The sequence below is a fragment of the Zalophus californianus genome, chromosome 5 (assembly GCF_009762305.2).
Source record: "Zalophus californianus isolate mZalCal1 chromosome 5, mZalCal1.pri.v2, whole genome shotgun sequence".
NCBI classification, from domain to species: domain Eukaryota; kingdom Metazoa; phylum Chordata; class Mammalia; order Carnivora; family Otariidae; genus Zalophus; species Zalophus californianus.
In genome coordinates, this window is record NC_045599.1 from 127,594,470 (window position 1) to 127,618,275 (window position 23,806).

General features: G+C 41.3%; 1 protein-coding gene and 1 pseudogene across 5 annotated transcripts in view; both read left to right on the forward strand.

Annotated features, from left to right (window-relative positions):
• ADAMTS12 (ADAM metallopeptidase with thrombospondin type 1 motif 12) overlaps positions 1–23,806 on the forward strand; it is a 298,365-nt gene that overhangs the window by 138,193 nt on the left and 136,366 nt on the right. The gene's annotated exons all lie outside the window — the stretch shown is intronic.
• Positions 1,322–3,260, forward strand: LOC118356994 (annotated as a pseudogene).

Sequence of the window (23,806 nt, forward strand, 5' to 3'; positions counted from 1 at the left end):
GCTTTTGAGAGAACTAGCAAAATTGCTGCTTTCCATGCTGCCTGTTATTCATAAATTAAGTTCTAGCAAGTAAGGATGACCAAAGCCAGTGGCTGGGTATTGAGGAGCGTTTGTCCTATGGGTAGGATATTTAGCATGAAGGGATTTTAGATGTCGCTTTGCATGAGGAACCCACGTCAGACTCAGAAGTTGATAGTGCTGTGAAGTCACTGTCATTATTCCATACTCATCACACAGCTGCGCCACCTGACTTACCACCCCTGGTCAGAAGAGCAAGCTAATCACATACACAACTATTTTGCAGCTAAATTTGTAGAAATGGAATTGCTAGGTCAAAGAGTAAGTATATTTAAACATTTTAGAAATACTGCCAAATAGTGGTCCAGAAGGGTCGTGTCATTTTTCATTCAGTCCAGACTATATGAGAGTGTATGTTTTTCTCATTACCTCCTTTAATACCTGTCACAAAAACATATCCTTCTTGGCTCCCCCTTAAGAACCTCCTTTTTACAGGCCTACTTTACATTTCTGTAGCATCCATCTGTCTCTTCTTTATAGCTCATATTTTGCCCATTTTCACAGCTTACTTACTTTTCTACCTCCTTCATCCACCTACTCAACACATCTACCTTCCTACCTAAGAATGAAAACCCAAGGAGACTGCAAGGATTGTTAAACTCTCATTTGTGGATTTTGGCTTGTGTACAATTTTAATTTCATAATGACTTACTACATAGATAAATTGGGTAAGTTGAGGAATGTCTGTATAATGATGAAGGTATCAAGATAAGGACCATTATATTATCATAGTGACCAAGATTTTTTTCCTCGCTACAGAGTGCTCTGTGATGGAGGAGGGTATTTATGGGACAGTGTGGGGGTTAAGAGCCACATTGCCTGTGTTTGAATCCCTCCTCCGCCACTTACTATCTCTGTGACATCTGGTAAGGAACTTAGGTCATCTCTAAAATGGGGAGTAATAGTTGTATTTACCTCAGGAGGTTATTGTGTAGATTACTTAACATATGCAAAGCGCTTCAAATAGGATCTGGTGCAGGACGATTATTATTTGTTCAGGGCTGTTATTAGTTCATTGTTTCCCTTTCTTCAGTGCACTTAACTCTTCCATTGGACAAGAAGATGAAGAGTCTGCTCTGAGTAAGACTAGCTGAACTTTGGACGCACAGAAAGGCGGTTTACTTGACAGGACTGAGCTTTTCTGTCTGAAAAAATGGGCAAAAGGTTGCTAAAGGAAAGTAGCAAGGGAGGGGTGCAAATTTTATTTATTTAAAAATATTGCAGGCAGATCCGTGGTGGACGTTTTGAGGGCAGCTGTCCTGCGGCTTGCGCGCCCCGGACCGCCTCCTGTGGAAGCCTGAGCCGGCTGTGTAGGCCCAGGGCTGGCTGTGACACAGCGTCGGAAAAGAACATCACCGAACGAAAGATAACAAATTATTCAAGAACAAGGGGAAAGACAGTACAGAAATGAGGCGGCGCCGAATAGAAGTTAATGTGGAGCTAAGGAAAGCTAAGAAGGATGACCAGATGCTGAAAAGGAGAAACGTAAGCTCGTTTCCTGATGATGCTACCTCTCCACTACAGGAAAACCGCAACAACCAGGGCACTGTAAATTGGTCTGTTGATGACATTGTCAAAGGCATAAATAGCAACAAATTGGAAAGCCAGCTCCAGGCTACTCAAGCTGCTAGGAAACTGCTTTCTAGGGAAAAACAGCCCCCCATAGACAACATAATCTGGGCTGGTTTGATTCCAAAATTTGTGTCCTTCTTGGGCAGAACTGATTGTAGTCCCATTCAGTTTGAATCTGCTTGGGCTCTCACTAACATTGCTTTGGGACGTCAGAACAGACCAAGGCTGTGGTAGATGGAGGTGCTATCCCAGCATTCATTTCTCTGTTGGCATCTTCCCATGCCCACATCAGTGAACAAGCTGTATGGGCTCTAGGAAACATTGCAGGTGATAGTTCAGTTTCTCGAGACTTGGTTATCCAGTATGGTGCAGTTGACCCACTATTGGCTCTCCTTGCAGTTCCTGATATGTCATCTTTAGCATGTGGTTACTTACGTAACCTTACTTGGACACTTTCAAACCTTTGTCGCAACAAGAATCCTGCACCCCCATTAGATGCTGTTGAGCAGATTCTTCCTACCTTAGTTCGTCTCCTGCATCATGATGATCCAGAAGTATTGGCAGATACCTGCTGGGCCATTTCCTACCTTACTGATGGTCCAAATGAACGGATTGAAATGGTTGTGAAAACAGGAGTTGTGCTCCAGCTTGTGAAGCTTCTAGGAGCTACTGAATTGCCCATTGTGACTCCTGCACTAAGAGCCATAGGAAATATCGTTACTGGGACGGATGAACAGACTCAGGTTGTAATAGATGCAGGAGCACTTGCTGTTTTTCCCAGCCTCCTAACGAACCCCAAAACTAATATTCAGAAGGAAGCTACGTGGACAATGTCAAACATTACAGCTGGTCTCCAGAACCAGATACAGCAAGTTGTGAATCATGGATTAGTCCCATTCCTCGTTGGTGTTCTCTCTAAGGCAGACTTTAAGACACAAAAGGAAGCTGTCTGGGCTGTGACCAACTATACAAGTGGTGGGACAGTTGAACAGATTGTATACCTCGTTCATTGTGGCATAATAGAACCATTGATGAACCTCTTAACTGCAAAAGACACCAAAATTTTTCTGGTTATTCTGGATGCCATTTCAAACATCATTCAGGCTGCTGAGAAACTAGGTGAAACTGAGAAACTTAGTATAATGATTGAAGAATGTGGAGGTTTGGACAAAATTGAAGCTCTACAAAACCATGAAAATGAGTCTGTGTACAAAGCTTCATTAAACTTGATTGAGAAGTATTTCTCTGTAGAGGAAGAGGAAGATCAGAATGTTGTGCCAGAAACTACCTCTGAAGGCTATACGTTCCAAGTTCAGGATGGCACTCCCGGGACTTTTAACTTTTAGATTGTACAGCTGAGGCAGAAAGTTGTTTGTTGTGTACTCTGTTTGGTAGAAGTTTGTCTTACTGTTTCTCTACTAAGAACTCTTTTTAAATGTGTTTTGTTATTGTAGCACTTTTTACAACAAAACTCTACTTGACCAGTTCCAAACTGTACAACCTGTATGAAGCTCTTCCTCAGTGGGTTTCTTATTTCTATGTAGAATCTCCTCTCTTGCAGTGTCCTGTAAATAAAGATTAAATTCCACTCTTTTCTTTAAAAAAAAAAATATTGCATGCACAAGCCTCGGTTTTTCACCGATTTGATGGCCACTGTGGCTAGCATAACATGAGTGCTTCTTTCTTTCTCTTCATGGCTCATATAACAAGCCTTCAGCAAGGAGATAGAAGCCATGCACAGCCCCATGATGCCGGAGCACCCGACACTCTTCCCTGACCAACAGCACCTTTCTTCTGTGGCACACACACAACAGATCCCAAAATGTAGAATTTTTTTCTTAATCACTTTCTACTTACACCTGACTTTCCAGCCTCTAAAGCCAAAACGTTTTTTAACTCTATGGTGGGACCAAAATTGGATTGTGTGCACGCCCTTAGATTTTCCTCTCCCTGAACCAAAAAAATAAGGATTCTGTTTGGCAAGCTCAGTGACACTCCTCTATCTTCTGAGTAGGGCTTAGTTGTACTTAGACTAGTTTTTTGGAGGGAGGGCATTTATACTGGAGAATTCGGAGGGCAGCGAAAGTGGAGGAGAATCTGAAGCCTTTGGGCTTGGGTTGGGGGAGTAGATTTTAGGGGGATTTTCAGAAGGATGGAGTTTGAGAGATTAATGATCATTGTGATGATTCATCCTGGCAAGTAAATTACTCACGTTATTTTAAATTTATTTTGTTTGTGGCTAAACTGTGTTCCTTGGTTCATATCAAAATATAATTCTCAATGAATAAAAAAGGCACAGTTCTGATCCAAATTCTGGTGAGCGTGTGCCAGGTTTTAATTGCCACAGTAAAGAGAGGACCAGCAGATAACAGATTCGATTCATACGACATGGAAAACTAACCTATAACCAGCCAGTAAAGGGAAAACAAAAAGAACACTTCAATAAAGAAGAAACTTCAGTCACGTTGCTAATTTAGATATACAACTGGTTCATTTCCTTCATAGGCCAATAAAACCATAACCTTTGGGTTATCTTATCCACTGGACAAAAAGCATTTGTAGTTTATAAGTTTTCTACAAATTAACATCTATCTTTACAGAGTTGTAAATGCCTGGGCCCTTATCAGTAGTAAATAGTTAAGTCAAACAAAGTTAGATCCCTGAGCCTGGAGAGTCAGATGAACCTTGGGTGGGCTCATTAGACAACTTCCTGCGTGATAACAAAGATTGCCCAGTTATCTTCTTGCTTTTCTTCCAAGATTTGGATATTTTTTGTTACTAGTCCCCTGTGTGGTCTTAAACAGTCTCGTAAGATTATTTTTGATCACAAGAGAAGGCTGGTCTCATTGCAGTTTATGTCCTGTGCCAGCCTCATTTACAGAGGAGCTGCATACATGCCACAAGCCACCCATCAGCACATGGGCCACCACGAGAACCTAAGCAGCTGCAGGAGCCAGAGAAGTCTGTAGCTTCAGTCTGGAGACTTCGTAAAAAATCTAGGATTGCATCTCAGTAACCTCTATTATTCCGGAGATCACCACCCCAAATGTTTCTTTTAATCCTCCTTAGAAGCTTATCTATTCCAAAGCTAGAGAAACAAAATGAAGAACTTCACCTCTATCCACGTTATACCTACGGTGCCTACAACTCCGCATGCAATCTTCTCTTCTTGAGGTTCCCCCAAATTGCTAAAGCTCCAAGACTGCAGGAAGTGATGATTCTCCTTACTGCCCATGCACTTGGAACCCAGTAAACCACAGAGTAGATGCATACCAGTTTCCGAGGATTTTTTTTTAAGATTTTATTTATTTATTTGAGAGAGAGAGAGAACAGAGAGGGAGAGGGAGAAGGAGAAGCAGACTCCCCACTGAGCAGAGAGCCTGATGCACGGCTTGATCCCAGGTCTCCGAGATCATGACCTGAGCCAAAGGCAGACGCTTAACCGACTGAACCACCCAGGTACTCCTCGAAGGATGGTTTTGTAGGTGTTAATTCTACATATGAAGCCCAACCTTTGTTGCTTAATAGTGAGCTTGTTGTACCGGAGGAAATGCGATTTAATTCAGGTATGACACTCCAGGTGTGGCCCAAGTTTAGTAATCAATGTGTTCTATTATATCTCTGTAAAAGAAAAAGACAGATTTTTAACAAATCTATGCAAACAACTATCTTGACACAAGAGGGTTACAGCATTAGTGTCAAGGTGAAAAAGTGGGTTGTTGGCATTTTTGTGATGTAACAAGTGCCAAAGATGATTTAACTCTTAAAAACACTTTGGCAATGACATTTTTTTTCTGAATTTAGTGTCTTAATTTGAAAAGGCAGCATCAAAAAGTGCCATCAGAGGAGGGCAGGTACTTATTCAAACAGAAGTCTAACTGCCAAACAATAGTATATGGCTTTGCCTCATAATTTATTTACCAAACAGTAATCCAATATTCAGAAATAAATATGTCAAGAGTAACATAAGGAATATTATTCAGCCATCAGAAAGGAAATACCCAGCATTTACATTGATATAGATGGAACTGGAAGATATTATGCTAAGTGAAGTAAGTCAAGCAGAGAAAAACAATTATCATATGGTTTCACTCATATGTGGAACATAAGCAATTGCACCGAGGACTACAGGGGAAGGGAGGGAGAACTGAATGGGAAGAAATCAGAGAGGGAGATGAACCATGAGAGACTATGGACCCCAGGAAACGAACTGAGGGTCTCAGAAGGGAGGGGGGTAAGGGGTAACAGGGTGATGGGTATTAAGGAGGGCATGTGTGGTGATGTGCACTGGGTGTTATATGTAACTAGTGAATCACTGAACACTACATCAAAAACTAATGATGTACTTATACAGTGGCTAACTGAACATAATAAAAAAAAAAAGAATAACATAAGGAACTTCAGCCCTTTGAGCCCTCTCTTCTTTGTTATATAAAATTAAGTACATACAGAGGCAGCACACAACACAAAAAGTATTTTGGGGAAAAGCAAAATCTCCGTTATCTGGACAAATGACACAGAAGATAAATAACTACCCTTGTTAAGAGAAGACTGAATACTCCAAGGCCAATTTATCATTTTAATGGAAAGAAAACCACACTTTAATTTTGCATGAATGTCATATTTCATAGCAAAAAATACGTGAGCATTTTTTTTTAAAGATTTTGTTTATTTATTTGAGAGAGAGAATGAGAGAGAGAGAGAACACAAGAGAGGGGAGGGTCAGAGGGAGAAGCAGACTCCCCGCTGAGCAGGGAGCGCGACGCGGGACTCCATCCCGGGACTCCAGGATCATGACCTGAGCCGAAGGCAGTCGCTTAACCAACTGAGCCACCCAGGCGCCCACGTGAGCATTTTTTTAATGAAAATTGAGCCAGCTCTGTCAACATTTTTAACATGTTTCTTCTTTGCAGCCTTAAATTTACAGGTTTTATAAAGAAAGGCGAGTAAAGTTCCCTTTTCATCGAACCCTCTCCATCCTGTTCCCATTCAGGTCTTGGGTCTTACCAGTCTTTTTTTCACAGCCGCACAGTCGGGTGTTTTTTGTGAGATGGAGTTACTTTCTTTTTTCATTGATAAAAACACATCCGATGATTTTGTACACACACATTTTTATACTTATATTTGTTGGGCACTGTTGTTCTCAGTGTATCTCAACCACTCATTTATAACTTCTAACTAAAGTAACTAATTTCTATTTCAGAGTGAAAACTGGGAGGTCATATTTAAGAACCATCTGCTGTAGAGAAGCCCCATCAGACATGAGCAAAGTTCATGAGCTCAAATAACGCAGCCTACCACTATCTCTTTTATATACACATCCCAGCGGCTTAGAGCTTCAGCTACACAACTGGGTCACAAATGCAGATACAGACAGAGATAATATATATCGGACCCACCCACCCACCCACTCAGACCCCCCCCACCCCCCCCACCCACTGCTGTGTGCAGTGGGAGAACAAAAAAGGAAAGAAAGAAAAAGAACTCCAGCAATTCAACAGACCCTGAGAATAGATAGTTAAATTTTGTAAAGGTCCTTTTCCCAGAAATAGTTATGGACCATTATTTTATCAGACATCCCGATACAAATAAGTAGTATCACAACCAAGCCCACACCCAGGCTTCTGGTCTCTACCTTGATTACAGGTGTCCAACCAAGTCAGTCACACGGCCACCCTGGAAAGGAGATCATTGCCAAACTAGATCTTTTAGACTCTCACTCTGAATGATAGTAACTAGGCCTTAATGTTTTTTGTTTTGTTTTGTTTTGTTTTTTTCAGTTCTCATAGTTTCCCTTCTCCTGGTCAGTGGGTTTTTGTCGTATCAACATTTGTCTGACTTGAACAACTAATCATGTTTCCCTTTTTTTCAGTAATAGCTAGAACTGTAGCTAAGTTTGTGGACCAACCAAAGCAAAAAAGATAGAAGATAGTAACCAGTTTGTTAGTCTTATAATTTTTCACTCATTTTATCGCCTCCCTCTTATTTTTCTTTCTTTTTTGCTATGGTCTGATTTAAGTTAATCTGGAGATAAGTTAACATAGTGTCTACATTTGGGAACCATGTTAACCCCTTTGTGAAATAAAGCAGGACATGTATATATATATATATATATATATATATATATATATATATATATATATATATATATATATAAATTGAAGTCCCATTCTGGGTCCATTTTCAAATTCCAGTTTGTGATGCCCTTTTGTAGTTTTGAAGATCCAAAGTGCTTTAGAATGAATCAGAAAAAGATAGTTCTGGCTTTAAATCTGCCCTTTCGAAAAGCTCTTTGTAAGAACTAATAAGGACATTATTTTGTATGTTGGTGGCTTCTGTTTACTTGGTTCTGTTTGCCTTCCCTAGAACTCGGTTTCCTCAGCAATGAGCTACTAGCACTCTCTGCGGCTGTTGACGGACACATCCATGTACAACACATCTTGATAAAACAATGTGTGCTAAGTGTAGCTCCCTGATTGGCCCTTTTGATAATACTGATTTTACCCTTTGTTGCATTTTACGCTATGATAAGAACTGAGTGGGAAGCATCTCCTTAGTTTCAGAAACAATTCAGAGCTTTAAGGCTCCAGATTATAGGCCTTCCACATGTACAAATCCAGGGTGGAATTTGGGGTATTTGACTAGTATTTGTTTAAAATCAAGATGTGCCTCTCTACCAAGTTCCAAATTTATTTTAAAATGAGGCCAAGCTCCATGAAGTCTAGCCAGACCCGTGTTCTCCTGTGACCTGAACTGCTGTTGGGTCCAAGCCACGATCCAGCCAGTGGTCCACAGGCGACTCCGCAGTCTCAAGACCAGATGTTGGGTTGAGTGAGCCAAAGCCCCAGTGTGCAGCAGGAGGACATGAGCTTATCTCATTTGGATCCATCTCTTTGTACAAGAGGGGCTCCCCACAGGCTCAGGAGGAATGGGGTTTCAGTTTGAGAAGCCAAACTCGTTCGTCTTTGCCAGTTTATTACATGAATAGTCATAGCGTGTCTGCTTCACTGATCTTGGACTTGGCCCTGACTCTGTCCTTTACCTTGTCAAGCCTCACTGACCCTCTTCCCAACCTCTGGCACCCCTAAGACCCATGGTAACTTCTTCACTCTCGTTCGTACTCCGCTGAATCCATTCCCCTTCGTGCTGCAGACTCATCCCACCTGGAAGAGGCAGATCTCCTGCAAAGATGGGGATTTCATGACTTCGTTTTCACAACCTGCTTCTCCTTCTGCATGCAGTTCTTTTCCATCCCCATTATCTTTGTCTATATTTGAGGCCTACCTTTGAAGAGCACTTGAAAGCTTAACTGTCTGGGTTCTAGATGCATCTGGGCAATATATTGAGACCTGCTCTTATCATCCAAAACCCCGAGGCTACCTTGGCTATTAATTGACAGTGACAAGGCTTTCCAGCCATTTTTTATTTATCGAATTAATTATTAATAGTAATAATTAACATTTATTAAATTTTTTTACAGTGTGTCTGCTACTGTTAGAGGTGTTTTATGCATCAACTCATTTAATGCTTATAATAATTCCATCAGATAAATTCCAGTATGTTCTGTTTCTAGATGAAGAAACTAAGGCCAAGGGAGGTAAATCACAGTCACTCAGGAGCTTCTAAGAAGCAGTGTTAATTTGGCTTTTGAGACTCTGCACATCAACATCATTCTATGCTCAAAAGGAAGATTAAACTACTGACCTCTGTTCTGCCTGTGTCCTCAGGGCCCTCCATCTCTCCAGACTCCATTCTATTCTCTGTATGTAGTAGTACTCGTACCTGGGTTTCAACAGATAACTAATACTGCAATTGCAGCCCTATAGACATTTTTAGAGAGGAGACTGGATGGGCAGGGAGGGAGGCAGTGATGATGTTCACTTGTGGCATTAATTTTGCATTTCGTTTCTGTGACAGGATGTTGCTCTTGTGTCTGTTGACCTATTCCATTCCTTCTGAGACTGATGGCGGGGCGTGGTGCTTGGACCATGCAGTGTGTTTGGAAGGACACCAGAGTCTGTTTGTGTAGCACGGACCCCGGGTCCCGGAGGCCTGGCTGCACCAGCTGCAGCTCTGCAAGGGCTTTAATTTAGGATTTCCTGAGCCACTTGTGGATCCAAAGTATGTCACAAGTGTTTCAAAATAATAATTGAAAAGAAAGCAAAAACAGCAAGTCGGCAGTACAAATTGTATGATATCTAACAATGGGGCCAGGTTACCAATGGTTGTCACCCCTGGCGGGAATCAGTAATAATACGCCTTGAAACGTTCCACGTTAAGTTGGATGGGGAGGATAGGGTGAGTCTAGAAGGGGGGGGATGTTTCAGGGAATGATTTGAGTAGGGCAAGTCAGTTACTCGCTGGGCTGGGATTTGGATGTGAAGGACATTGTCTGGGTCCTGAGCTGGGGATAAAGTCCCTGCCTTTAAATGTGGTTTCTGCCTTCAAAGCACTTATAGTCTAGTGGTGGAGATTGACATTAATATATAAACACTCAAATAAATATAAAATTACAAGTGTGATAAGTACGTGAAAAGGGAGTACATCGTGGCACGAGAGCCCTGCGTTTATGAGAGATTTATTCTAGGCAGGGAGGTTGGGTAAGGGCCCATGAGGAAGGGGCGTTTGAGCTAATGTCTGAAGGAGGCCCGGAGTCAGGGAGATGAAGGAGGAAGGAAAGAGTGTGCCAAGCAGCACAAACAGCATCTAATTGTGGGGGCCCTAAGGTGGGACAGAGCAGGATGCTTTCAAGAATCAGAGTGAGCCTGGTGGGGATGAAGTTCCGAGAAGGAGGGGCTCCACAAAGGCATGGGCTGGAGAATGAGGGAGGCAGGAGAAAGGAGAGGTTGGGGTGGTTTCAAAAGGAGGGAGTTCACGGATTCAGGGAAGGAGTTACCATTTACGTCTTTACTATCTATTACATACCAGGGTCTGTAGAGGACACAGCCCTGAAGTGGACGGTGTTGTTAGTCTTTACAGATGGAAAACTTAAGTCATTTGCCAACATCATTGAAAACCTATGGATTTCAGCTCATTGGTTGTACAGACCCAACACCAAAACCACCAACTTCTCCAAATCTCAGGAGTACCATGAGAAGGTCCTAGGGAGACTCTGTGATTTCAGTAGAAATGGGTAGTTGGTTCATAAAAGAAAGCAATGCTTACCTAGGAAGGCTTGGGGGAACTGAAGTAAAAAATAGACGGTGCCATTTGCCACTCACAGGCACTTCTAGCAATGTTTTTGTGTTGGGTGAGTTCACTTGAAGCTCTCTTTTGTCCAGAACCATTAGCTGCTGAAGGGTTCAGACAAATTGCACCTTCTGCTTAACTTATACTCTTATCTGTGTCCCCATGTGCCCTCAGCATTTAAAATCACAGAAGTGATAAAAGACTTCAATAGGGGAGCTCAGATGGGCACAAGGATTTCTTTGATGATTGAGAAGGCGTGTATATGTCTTCACAGACTCGATCACCATGAATGCCATGTAACACTGTAGCAAAAGAGAGAGCATCCTGTAGGGAAGCAGGGCTGCCTCTAGAACCAGTGCTGGAAGCTACTTTATACAAATTATTGATATCAATATCTTTATTACTTGGAGTGCCTGAGGGGAGAATGAAGCCCTAGGTATGTATCAGATTGAACTTTGTGCTCGTTAAGGTTCTGTGAACAAAGTCATTTAGTGTAGCGTTAATAACACTTCTTCTGTGGAATAGGTTATGGGAGACTTTAATCTGTTTTTGGCCATCTGTGAATACCCAGAAAATCCATTTGATCTGGTGCCTGGACTACAAAAATCCTTTAAAGTTTGCTGTTGGTGGTTGTCATTATCCTTTAAGTTGACATTGACAGGAGACCTGAAAAAGAAAAATGACAGGGATGTTTGGGGCTCTGTGGCTTTGGGAGATTTTTCATCTTCATTTCAAATGGCTTCAGGCAGACTATGGGAAAGGTAGTGTGCCTATGGTTAGGAGGTGTGTATCTTCAGATTTTATCCCCAGAAATTAAGTCTCCATTTGGTAAAGGACCTGGAAGACTAGAGTCCCTGTCCCGAAGTCTGGGGATTGGCTCTCACTTTATATGGCAGTCTCAAATCACCTTTTCCCATGGCCTGGATGAGCTTTTTAATTTTGTTTAATCTTACTTTATATTTTGAACATACAAAATATGAGGAGAGCTTCTTGGTAATTTTAGACATCCACGTTTGGATAACTTCTTCTTGTCTCAGGCCTGCTCCCAGGGGCTGTCCTGGGACAGGTATGCTGGTTGCCACCCCATTTTGAGTTTCAAGGGAAACTCAAAGGAAAGAAGTAGACACTCACCTGTATGGTCCATAACGCATGCAGATGGAGCTCATTGGGTCACACTTAATAAAAGGAGGAACCAGCCAGCCACAGGCCCAGCTAGTAATGAAGGAAGGAAGAACAGATGTGTGAAGAGAACAGTGGTCTTGCCTCTCCAAGAAAGCCAGAAGAGGATGAAGTTTCTAAGGGTGGTTGGATGTTGGGAAGCAAAATCTGGAGAAATTCCCTTAGCAGGTTTTAGCCCAGCTGGGCCTTTTTATAGGCTAACTGTATTTGATTTACTTTGTCTTATTTGTTTGTATTTATTTATGCATAGCTCTCTAATTTCCATTCCTGGGATTATATCATACATGCTGTTATTGTTATGGACAATTTCCCTTTCCCTACCCTACCTCTGTTCCTCAGAGGATGCTCTTCTTGGTGCTCAGTCCACTCAGGCAGGAAACACAGATCAGAAGCTCAGAAGGGTTGTCTAAGCAAGAGGCCCTGAAGGCCTTTTGTATTGGCCTTAAAATCAGGACAGGGACTCTAGTCTTCCAGGTCCTTTACCAAATGGAGACTCAATTTCTGGGGATAAAATCTGGAGATACACATCCCCCAACCATAGGCACAGTACCTTTCCCATAGTCTGCCTGAAGCCATTTGAAATGAAAATGAAAAATCTCCCAAAGCCACAGAGCCCCAAACATCCCTGTCATTTTTCTTTTTCAGGTTTCCAATGACTCAATGGTGGTGAGTCACTGAGTAGGACTAAGAATTGGGAGATTTAAATTTAGTTTTTGCTTTTGCTGCTCCTATGTGAGCTCAGACAAAGAATTTCTTTTATCTTAATGAAGCTTTTATTGAAATAATTGTAGATTAACATACAGTTGTAAGATACAATAGAAAGAGTTCCAACATACTCTGTACCCACTTTAACCCAATGGTAACATATTACCAAACAATAGTACAACATGACAATCAGATCGTTGACATTGACATTACCCAATGATCTTACTCAGATTTCCCCAACCTCCTTGTACTCGTTTGTATGGATTTGTGTGCATGTGTGATATTAGTTCTGCACAATTTTACTATATGTATGGCTTCATGCATCTACTGACATAGTTGGGATACTGACTAGTTCCTTCCCCAGGAGAATCCCTCATGTTGCTTTTGTGACCATACCACCTCCACGCCTCGATGCTCCCCATCCTTCATTCCTAACCTCGGGCAACCACCAAGCTGTTGTAACATTTTCTAAAGTTGTTTTCATTTTGAAATGTCCTGTACATGGAATGATACAGCACATAACCTTCTGGGATTGGCTTTTTCACTCAGCATCATTCCCTAGACACTCAGCCAGGTTGTTGTGTGTATCAATAGTTTGTCCCTTTCAGTGCTGAGTAGTATTCCATGACATGTATGTACCATAATTTGTTTAACCATTCACCTGTGAAAGGACAGCTGGACTGTGTCTAGTTATTGGTTATTAGAAATAAAGTTTCTCCAAACATTGTGTACTGGTTTTTGGGTAAGTTCTCATTTCTCTAGGATAAATGCTCAGGAGTAAAATTGTTGGGTCACATGATAATTGCATGGGTAGTTTTATAAGAAACTACCCAAGTGTTTTCCAGAGTGGCTATACCATTTTACATTCCCACCAGCTGTGGATAAGTGATCCAGTTGCTCCACATCCAATATCACAATGGTGATACTGTCACTATTTTTAGTTTAGCATTCTTGATAGATACGTAGTGATACCTGTCCTTAATTTTCATCTCCCTAATAAGTAATGTTGGACATCTTTTCATGTGCTTTTTTGACATCTGTATATCTTCTTCAGTGAAATGTTTGTTTCTGTCTTTTGCTTATTTTTAATTTGATTTTTTTTGTTTATCATTGAGTTTTGAGAATTCCTTATATATTCTTGATACTAGTCTTTTGTTAGATATGTGATTTGTATATATTTCCTTCCAGTCTGCAGCTTGTTTTCCCATCCTCTTCACATAGGCTTTTATTTTATTTTTTATTTAACTTTTTAAAGATTTTATTTATTTATTTGACAGAGGGAGAGAGATCACAAGTAGGCAGACAGGCAGGCAGAGGGAGAGGGAGAAGCAAGCTCCCTGCTGAGCACGGACCCCAATGGGGAACTCGATCCCAGGACCCCGGGATCACGACCCGAGCCGAAGGCAGATGCTCAACCAACTGAGCCACCCAGGCGCCCCTAGGCTTTTTTTTTTTAAATGACAGCTTTGTTGAGACATAATTCACATACATATAATTCACCCATTTAAAGTGTACAATTTGGGGCACCTGGGTGACTCAGTTGTTAAGCATCTGCCTTTGGCTCAGGTCAGGATCCTGGGGTCCTGGGATCGAGCCCCGCATCGGGCTCCCTGCTCCGTAGGAAGCCTGCTTCTCCCTCTTCCACTTCCCCTGCTGTGTTCCCTCTCTTGCTGTCTGTCTCTGTCAAATAAATAAAATCTTTAAATTTGAGATTTGAAAAATGATGTGTAAAAAATCAGAATACTATAAAAAACATTTTTAAAAAAGTGTACAATTCATTGTCTTTTCGCATATGCACAGAGTGGTTCAGCCATCACCACAGTCAACATTAGAACATTTTTGTCACCCTAGAGTGAAGCTCTGTGCTTCACATTGGCTTTTCCAGGGCAAAAGTTTTTAATTTTGACGAGGTTTAATTCATTAGTTTGTCCTTTCATGGGTGGTCTAAGAACACTTTGCTTAGTCCTAGATCTCAAAGATTTTCTCTTTTTAACAATAATTTTATAGTTTTACATTTTATGATTAAATCCATACATTCATACATTTTTTTATTATGTTCATACATTCTGAAGTAATTTTTATATAAGAAAGAAGGCTTAGGCCAAGGTTTTTCATTTGTTTGTTTTGTCTACGGATATCTAATTGTTCCAGCTTTGCCAGAAGTCAGTTAGGCATCTTCACGTGGGTCTACCTTTGGGTTCTCTATTCAGCTCCATCGATCTGTGTGTTTATGCCTCCTAATGTAAACTTTTTTAAAATGAAATTGACCTATCTGGAAAACAGGGTTAGTAATACCTGCTGTCCTACTGCTAGGTTGTCAAGAGAGGCAACTATGATTGTGTAAGGTACACGTTCTTACTGGGAAGAACAAGCTTCACTCATTCCTCTTAAATGCTTTCAGCTTATCTAGTTGGCATTGCTCAATTTTCATATTCATATGCTGGGAACCATAATGACTTACTACTCAGCTGCGGACATGGGAAATGTTCACTTCATGGAGTCTCTGCAGCAAAATTAACATTTTGCTTCCATCGGCAGCCCTTTTGCAGGCTCTCTGGGTTCACCCCACCATCCCATTGTGTGTTGGTTTAGAAATACAAGCTCATTTTAATAAGCAAAACATAACACAAAGGAGAGCTAATGTCCCCTAATCATTTGGCAAATGAAAACAGTTTAGGATTAGGCAGTTTGGAATTCTCCAGGCCATTGTGAATTTTTGAAGAGCTGCATCATCGAGCCTTCTCCCTGCACCTTTGTTCATCCTGGTCACCCCATCTGCTCTCCTCTCTCCTCTGTCTAGTTACATTCACCCCGAAAATCTACCTCCCTCCTTGAGAAGGAAGTCTGTTCCATCTGCTCACTGGACGGAGAGCACCTCAATGGAAGTAAAGTTGATTTTATTCACTTCTGTGATCTCAGGGTCTGGCCGGTGACTGGAAAATACAGCTGCTCATTGAATCCAGCTTGATCTCTTTTCCCTCCGAACGCTTATCTGCACTCTGAGTGGCTTTTAATCATTTATTGTTTATATGATTCTCGGTTTCTGGCTGATGGCTTTTTTATTTTCCTTCTCCAGTAAATGAGAGAACATCTTGAGCTTAAGAGCTACCCTATGACCCAGCAATTGCACTACTCGGTATTTACCCCAAAGACACAGATGTAGTGAAAAGAAGGGCCATATGCACCCCAATGTTCATAGCAGCAATGTCCGCAATAGGCAAACTGTGGAAAGAGCTGAGATGCCCTTCAACAGACGAATGGATAAAGAAGTGTGGTCCATACATACAATGGAATATTACTCAGCCTTCAGAAAGGATGAATACCTAACTTTTACATCAACATGGAGGGGACTGGAGGAGATTATGCTAAGTGAGATAAGTCAAGCAGAGAAAGTCAATTATCATATGGTTTCACTTATTTGTGGAACATAAGGAGTAGAATGGAGGACATTAGGAGAAGGAAGGGGAAGATGAAGGGGGGGAATTGGAGGGAGAGATGAACCATGAGAGACTATGGACTCCGAGAAACAGACTGAGGGTTTTAGAGGGGAGGGAGGAGGGTTAGTCCGGTGATGGGTATTAAGGAGGGCACGTACTGCATGGAGCACTGGGTGTTATACAAAAACATGAATCATGGAACACTACATCAAAAACTAATGATGTAATGTATGGTGACTAACATAACATAATAAAAGAAAAAAAAGAAAAAAAAAAGAACTCTAGTTTCTACTTTATCTTTCCCCAGAGAGGCTAGTGCAGGCCTAGCAGGTTTTGAATACATGCACAATATCTTATGCCTATATTAAGTGTCACAGTTAAGTATGGGCCATTCCCAGCTTACCAGGGTTCAGCTTACAGTTTTTTGACTTTATGATAGTGTGAAAGCAGTATGCATTCAGTAGAAACCATGTTTCGAACTTTGAGTTTTGATCTTTTCCTGGGCTAAGATTCTCTGTCTCTGTCTCTCTCTGTCTCAATATGGGGGACATCAGGGAGCCACACCTCCCAGTCAGCCACACCATCAGGAGGGAAACAACCGGTACCCCTACAACCGTCTGTCCCCATACAACCTTGCTGTTTTTCACTTTCAGTATAGTATTCAGTAAATTACATGAGATAGTCAGTGCTTTATTATAAAATAGGCTTTGTGTTAGCTGATTTGGCCCAACTGTAGGTTTGCATAAGTGCTCTGAGCATGCTTAAGGTAGGCTAGGCTAAGTTATGATGTTTGGTAGGTTAGGTGGACTAAATATATTTTTGACTTAATGATATTTGCAACTGACAATGGGTTTATTGGGACATAACCCCATTATATGTCAAGGAAGATCTGTATACATACTGAATTTACTACCCCATTTTTGAGAAGAGAAAACTCTAGAGTTTCTCTTTCTAAAGCCAGGAGGCCCAAAACAACATCTGAGAGAAGAGTTACATTTGGTAGATGCTGACAGAGTCGCCTTCTTGGGCAGACAAGGAATTAGGTGGAGGATTAGAGAGGAAAAATCATATGCTTGAAACAGTCCAACAAAGCAAGTGGATCTATGGAGGAGGACACATCTCAGGTTGTCCTCATTAAGCCAAAAAGAGCCGCCTAGAAAACTCTAGACTCAAGAGGGCAGAGGCATAAAGGTTCAGTCAAGACCAGCTTGTCTTGCATTGGTGAATAGATTGTAGCCCTGGGACGGGGGAGCAAGTCACAGAGGGCAGGACCAGCCGGGCTGCAGGCAAGAGTCCTGGAAAGGGTCAGGGAAAACTTTTAACCTATGTTATTGCCAAACTCCGTTTCACTATAATGTGTTGGAAAATGGAATTTCTGGCTAATTAAAATGTGAGTTTATTTAGAAAAATCTTACTTTGGCAGCTCTACTTGTTAAAATGTTAATGCCTTAATAATTAAGCACACTTCAGTGGTTGTGAAATAGTGATTGGTGAGTGAGTCTCTTTAGGGACCTAAAGGTCACTCTGGGACTGTTTGACGTGGTGATAGGAAGTGTGAGAGGTTGAGGGGATCTGTGTTCTCTTCAACATCCACCATCTACCATGGAAGTTACCTTTTTTAAAATTAGTTTTTTAATTGTAAAATCGATATAAAATAGAATGTTCCATTTTCATTATTTTAAGGGTGCATTTCAGTGGCCTCATGTGCATTCCCCTTGTTGTGCGCCCTCACCCCTACCCATCCATCTCCAGAACTGTTTTCATCTTTCTAAACTAAAACTCTGTATCAGTCAAGCAATAACTCCTATATTCTCCCTCCCCAGGCAGCCCTTGGCAACCACCATCCTGTTATCTTTCTGTATGAATTTGACTACTCCAGGTGCCTCATGTACTTGTAATCATATAGTCTTTGTCCTCTGGTGACTGGTTATTCCACTTAGCATAACATTCTCAAGTTTCATTGATGTTGTAGCAGGTGTCAGGATGCTGAATAACATTCCATTGTACGTAGGTATATACACCACATTTTGTTTATCTGCTCGCCTGTCAAAGGACAGGAAGTCACTTTTTATTTTTTTGGAAGATTTATTTTTTTATTTTAAAAAGAGAGAGCATGAGTGGGAGGGGCAGAGGGAGAGAGAGAAACCCAGATAGACTCTGCTGAGTACAGAGCCCGACGTGGGGCTCCATCTCACTACCCTGCGATCACCACCTGAGCCAAAACCAAGAGTCAGACCCTGAACTGACTGTGCCACCCAGACACCCCAGGAAGTCACTTTTAGAATAAATCTAAGTGTCAGAACTATCTGATCTCTCTCTCTCCTTTAAAATATGGAAAAAAAATAATAGGTAAAATTACTTGCTTCTGAATGATGCTTCCTTGTCGTTTTGCTTTAGTGCATGAGGAACCAAGATATTTTTATCAGGTGAGGGCAGGGATGAGGCAGCCAGGCTGGTTAAAATCATGGCTCTCCCCAATCAGCGAAATTACATAAACATAACTGAAAACAAGAGGAACTAAGGTTTTAACCTATTATAAACATCATATCTTTAGTTGCAAATAAGATGAAGGAAAACAAAATAACACTGATTATGACTCTGGTATGTGGCAGGTATGTGCTTGATGCTCCCCCCACATTGTAATGTACTCCTTCCTTACAGCAATTCTGTGAGGCAGACTTTAGACAAATAATTAGGAGACCCTGGATTAATAACCAAGTGTCTGGAGCTCTAAATAAGTTCTGTGCAATAAAAATCTAATGCACAATACATGTAATTCTCAATTTTGTAGCAGCCAAGAAAAAAAATGAAACAGGTGAAGTTAATTTTAATAATTTCCTTAGCCCAAAATATTATTTATTATTTAATAATATCCTTAGCCCAGAATATTATTTCAACACATAATCAATATAAATTGTTAATGTGATAGTTTACATTCTTTTTTTAATACTAAATCTCTGAAATCCAGAGGGTATTAAATCAAAACCACAATGAGATACCACCTCACACTGGTCAGAATGGCTAAAATGAACAATACAAAAAACGACAGATGTTGGCAGGGATGCAGAGAAAGGGGAACCCTCCTACACTGTTGGTGGGAATGCAAGCTGGTGCAGCCACTCTGGAAAACAGTTTGGAGGTTCCTCAAACAGTTGAAAATAGAGCTACCCTATGACCCAGCCATTGCATTACTGCGTATTTATCCAAAGGATACAAGCATAGTTATTCGAAGGGGCACGTGCACCCCAATGTTTATAGCAGCAATGTCCACAATAGCCAAATATGGAAGGAGCCCACCTGTCCATCAACAGATGAATGGATAAAGAAGAAGTGGTATATATATGCAATGGAATGTTACTCAGCCATCAAAAAGAATGAAATCTTGCCATTTGAAATGACGTGGATGGAAGTAGAGAGTATTATGCTAAGTGAAATAAGTCAGTCAGAGAAAGACAAATACCATATGATTTCACTCATATGTGGAATTTAAGAAACAAAACTGATGAACATAGGGGAAGGGAAGGAAAAATAAGATAAAATCAGAGGAGACAAACCATAAGAGACTCTTAACTCTAGGGAACAAACTGAGGGTTGCTGGAGGGGAGGTGGGTGGGGGGATGGGGTAATTGGGTGATGGGCATTAAGGAGGGCACATGATAGAATGAGCACTGGGTGTTGTATGCAACTGATGAATCCCTAAATTCTACCTCTGAAACTAATAATACACTGTATGTTAACTAACTTGACTTCAGATAAAACAGAAAAAGAAATCCAGGGTACACTTGACACGTACAGTACATTTCAGGCACACTAGCACCACATGTGGTTGGTGCGCTCCAGCCACATGTGGTTGGTGGGCTCCAGACTGTGCTGTGCTTCCCTGGACCATAGTGTTCTTTCCAGTGCCCCGGAAAGAGTGTTTAGCTGGCTAAGTTCAGGGTCTCCCTTTGTACTTCATGTATCTTTAGTTCCTTAACGGAAATGCTGGTTCCTATTTTGAAAGCTCTTTGCCACCACATACTTTCCTAGAAGAACGGCTGGCTGCTTACATAAAAGGAATAATTCCTTTTTTTCCTCCTTAATTTTGTATTTCCCCCCCACCCTGGTCTCTTTGTCTTCCTTTGGAGAACCAGAAAGTGAATGAATAGATGCATTGCATCAGCTATTTCTTAATAATTATTTCATTTACTGTGGGGTGGCTGTGGCTAGGGAAGCATTGTAGATGGTTGGGGAGAATAGCCTCTGGCTACTTGGTTGAAAGGACAAACATTAACGAGAGAATTGGAGAAAATACTCGGAAAAATGCTATTAAATTATAAATTGTGAAGAAAATGAAAGTAAAGGGCCTTCGTCACATTTTTAAAGTTTATTTTTCCAACTATAAAAGTAACATAGAAAACACAATAAAGCAGATAAAAGAAAAAAATTACCCCAAATTCCACTTTCTGTAATGAACTTCCAAGAAATTTGAGAGCTGAAATGGGAATGCCTTTTTACTTAGTGGTTTCCCTCATCTGTTAGAGGCAAGAGAGCACTTTCCTCCAGAATAATGTTTCCTTTAGGAAACAAAACTTGCCAGATTTCGATATATGCACATTTGTTGTTAGCATTCTGCTTTGGGGGCTGGGGGTTGGAAGTGGCTAAATATGTTGAGAAAAATACAGAAGTTGGAATGCATGAATGATGAAGATCAGATTAGACTCACTAGAATTCGAATACTTTTTTTTTGTTTTATTTAATGCTCTATATGACACTCCAGTCCCACAAATAAATATTAAGTGAAGGAATCCATATACTCATTCAGCAGACACTTATCCCATGTCAGAAGACACCAGGCTCAATGCTGAGTGTTGAGTTACACAGATGACTGAGACACTGATCAGTCCTCCCTTGTAAAGAAAGGCTTCCCCCTCAGGGGGGCGCTGTCCAGACCAGCAGGATGACCCAGGCAAAAGATTAAATGAAAACATAGAGCTTTGAGCTAAGAGAATTAAGTGGCAAATCCGTTTATTTGCTACATTTGAGAATAGTTAAAATCCTGCCTTTGGTTCATAACAATGATAATATCCTGACCTTTACTAGAAAAGAGCAAATTGCAATCTCTCTTCTTGGCACTTGTCACAAGAACAAAGCGGTCCATGATTGCAGCGGATATCATGTCCCCTATGATTATAATTTATGTTTCCTGAGTTCCCTATGCCTTGATTTACTTTGTCAACTGTGTGATATCCCAGAGGGCTAAGAAAAAACGCTGTATTCAGTGCGTTCAGTGACTTTAGACTCTTTAGGGAACAGATTCTTTTTTAAAGATTTTATTTGTTTATTTGACAGAGAGACACAGCGAGAGAGGGAACACAAGCAGGGGGAGTGGGAGAGGGAGAAGCAGGCTTCCCACTGAGCAGGGAGCCCGATGCGGGGCTCAATCCCAGGACCCTGGGATCATGATCAGAGCCAGAGGCAGACACTTAAAGACTGAGCCACCCACGTGCCCCTAGGAAACAGATTCTTATAACACATGGTGCAACTCAACACTCTGTAGCATTTCCTACTTTTACAAAAAACATTTTTGTAAATTGAATACACTATTTTGTAAATAGAGTAGGGCTGAGTTTCACTGTGAAAAACAACACACAAATATGGTAGACAAGAAACCTTCAACCCTCACTTCCAATATGGGAAACTTTAAAATTCTGGACAAAAAGCTTTAAAAAAATAGCCCTTTTCTTTAAATATAGATAGTGGAGTGGACATGAACATGAGCAGAGCTCTGAGAGGTTAAAAACACAACACAACAAAACACAACACAACAAAAAAACAAAGGGGCGGGGGGAAAGATAGGAATGCAGACAGCAGAGGTTCACCAAATGCTAGAGACAAAGATGATGGCTTCCCTGGAGCTCTGAACTCTGGGTTTTGAGTCTGTGTGTGGGTGATATGTTAAGAAGATCATACACAGGACTCATGGCATTGTGTTCCACAGAACACAAGTGGGCATGTAGCCTTTCTGAACATGCTGTTTCTAGAAGCCATTTGGGGTGGTCAGTCTTCGTCCTGCTATTTACACAGTGGAGGTGTTAAAAGAGAACCCTCTGTTTATTTACACTTAATCAACTTGCTGATCCGAGGAGAGGGATCAGATGCTACCACTTGGAGAGGAAAGGGACCCACCCCTCGAGGGTTATGGATGAGCCGAGATAAAGCTCATGGACATGGAAGGAGTGATTAACTCATCGTATCCTTCAGGATGATATGTTTATGTGTGACAGAAAACTCTAAGTAAGATGTATTGATTTGAAATATTGTTTTTGGGTGCAAGGAACTCTTCTAGGTGCTGGGGATAGAAGGATGAACAAAACAGAAAAAACAGCCCTCTTCCATTCTAGTTGAAAAATAGACTTTTATTTATCTCTCCCATAAATAAAATTTGGAAATAAAATGTCCAAGGTTGGGGTCGTCCTCCACAATCATTAGGAACTCAGACTCCTGTTGCCTGTCTTCTATCCTGTTCTATCTTCTTTGATGTCTGGCTTCCACATTCTTATCCAGACCATCCACATTCAGGGCCAGGAAGGAAGAACAGGAAAAGAAGTCCCTGTGCCCTCCTTTTAAGTTCTAGAAGTTACACATGGTGCTTCCCCAAGTGTCCCATTGGTTAGAATTGAGCTGCAAGGGAGGCTGGGAAATTTATTCTTGATTCTAGGAGGCCATATGCCCAGCAGAAAAATCAAGAAGGAAGAGCCAATTTTGGGAGAACTGGCTGTCTGACACAGTTATCATAAAGGCAGGCACAAATTGCCTTAGACATGTTCAGTATTTGAAATGACACTTTTAGGGTTGGATACAAACCACAGAGCAGGAGTGTAGACAGATGGGAAAGGGACACTGAGCTGAGAGGGTCCCCACCTTAGGTTGCCCACTACCTTAGAATGGCCTCGATCTATTTGGATAACACGGATTCATTTCTCCTCCTTGGGACAACAGTTGGCTGTATGTCCTCGTGAGCTTTAAGAAAAACCTGCTAAGTGGTTGGGCTCATATTTATTGAACACGTACTATGTTTGTAGGATTTGATCATCTTTAAAGTACTGCCAGGATAGGTAGATCAGGAGTTCCAGAGTGGGCCTTTTCTTGGAAGGTCCTGCTGAAGCCCACGATCAGCCCTAAGTAATTGGTAACATGGTCCCATACTGGCCCATCATCCATCTCCCCACAGATGAAAGGGCTCCATTCTTCAAGAGCCCCCTCCTGTCTCTCCTACTTTTTCAGTCGTTCTACTTAAGTCATATGTCTTTCGGGTCCATCGAGATGTACACCTTCATTGAGACCAGAGAGAACCCTAGAAAGAGAACATAAGCTGCTTGAATAAATAGGTACCCTGCGTTTCTGTTCCCACTCTGTAGCTCCTGGAAAAGGCAGCCTTTCCCTTCATTTCTACAGATCATCTTAGATTGACAGATCCTTATCATCTGAAGAAGCTTCAGCACTCATTTAATCTGACTTCTTCCTGAGCTAGGAATCCTTAAAAGCTGTATTTCCTAAGTGATGTGCCATGGAACACTAGGTATTAACGAGAGCTCTGAAAGCAACAAGTCCCAAGGTCAAGAGAGCTTGGGAAAAGTGTACTAAATTCCCTGCTTAGATTGCAG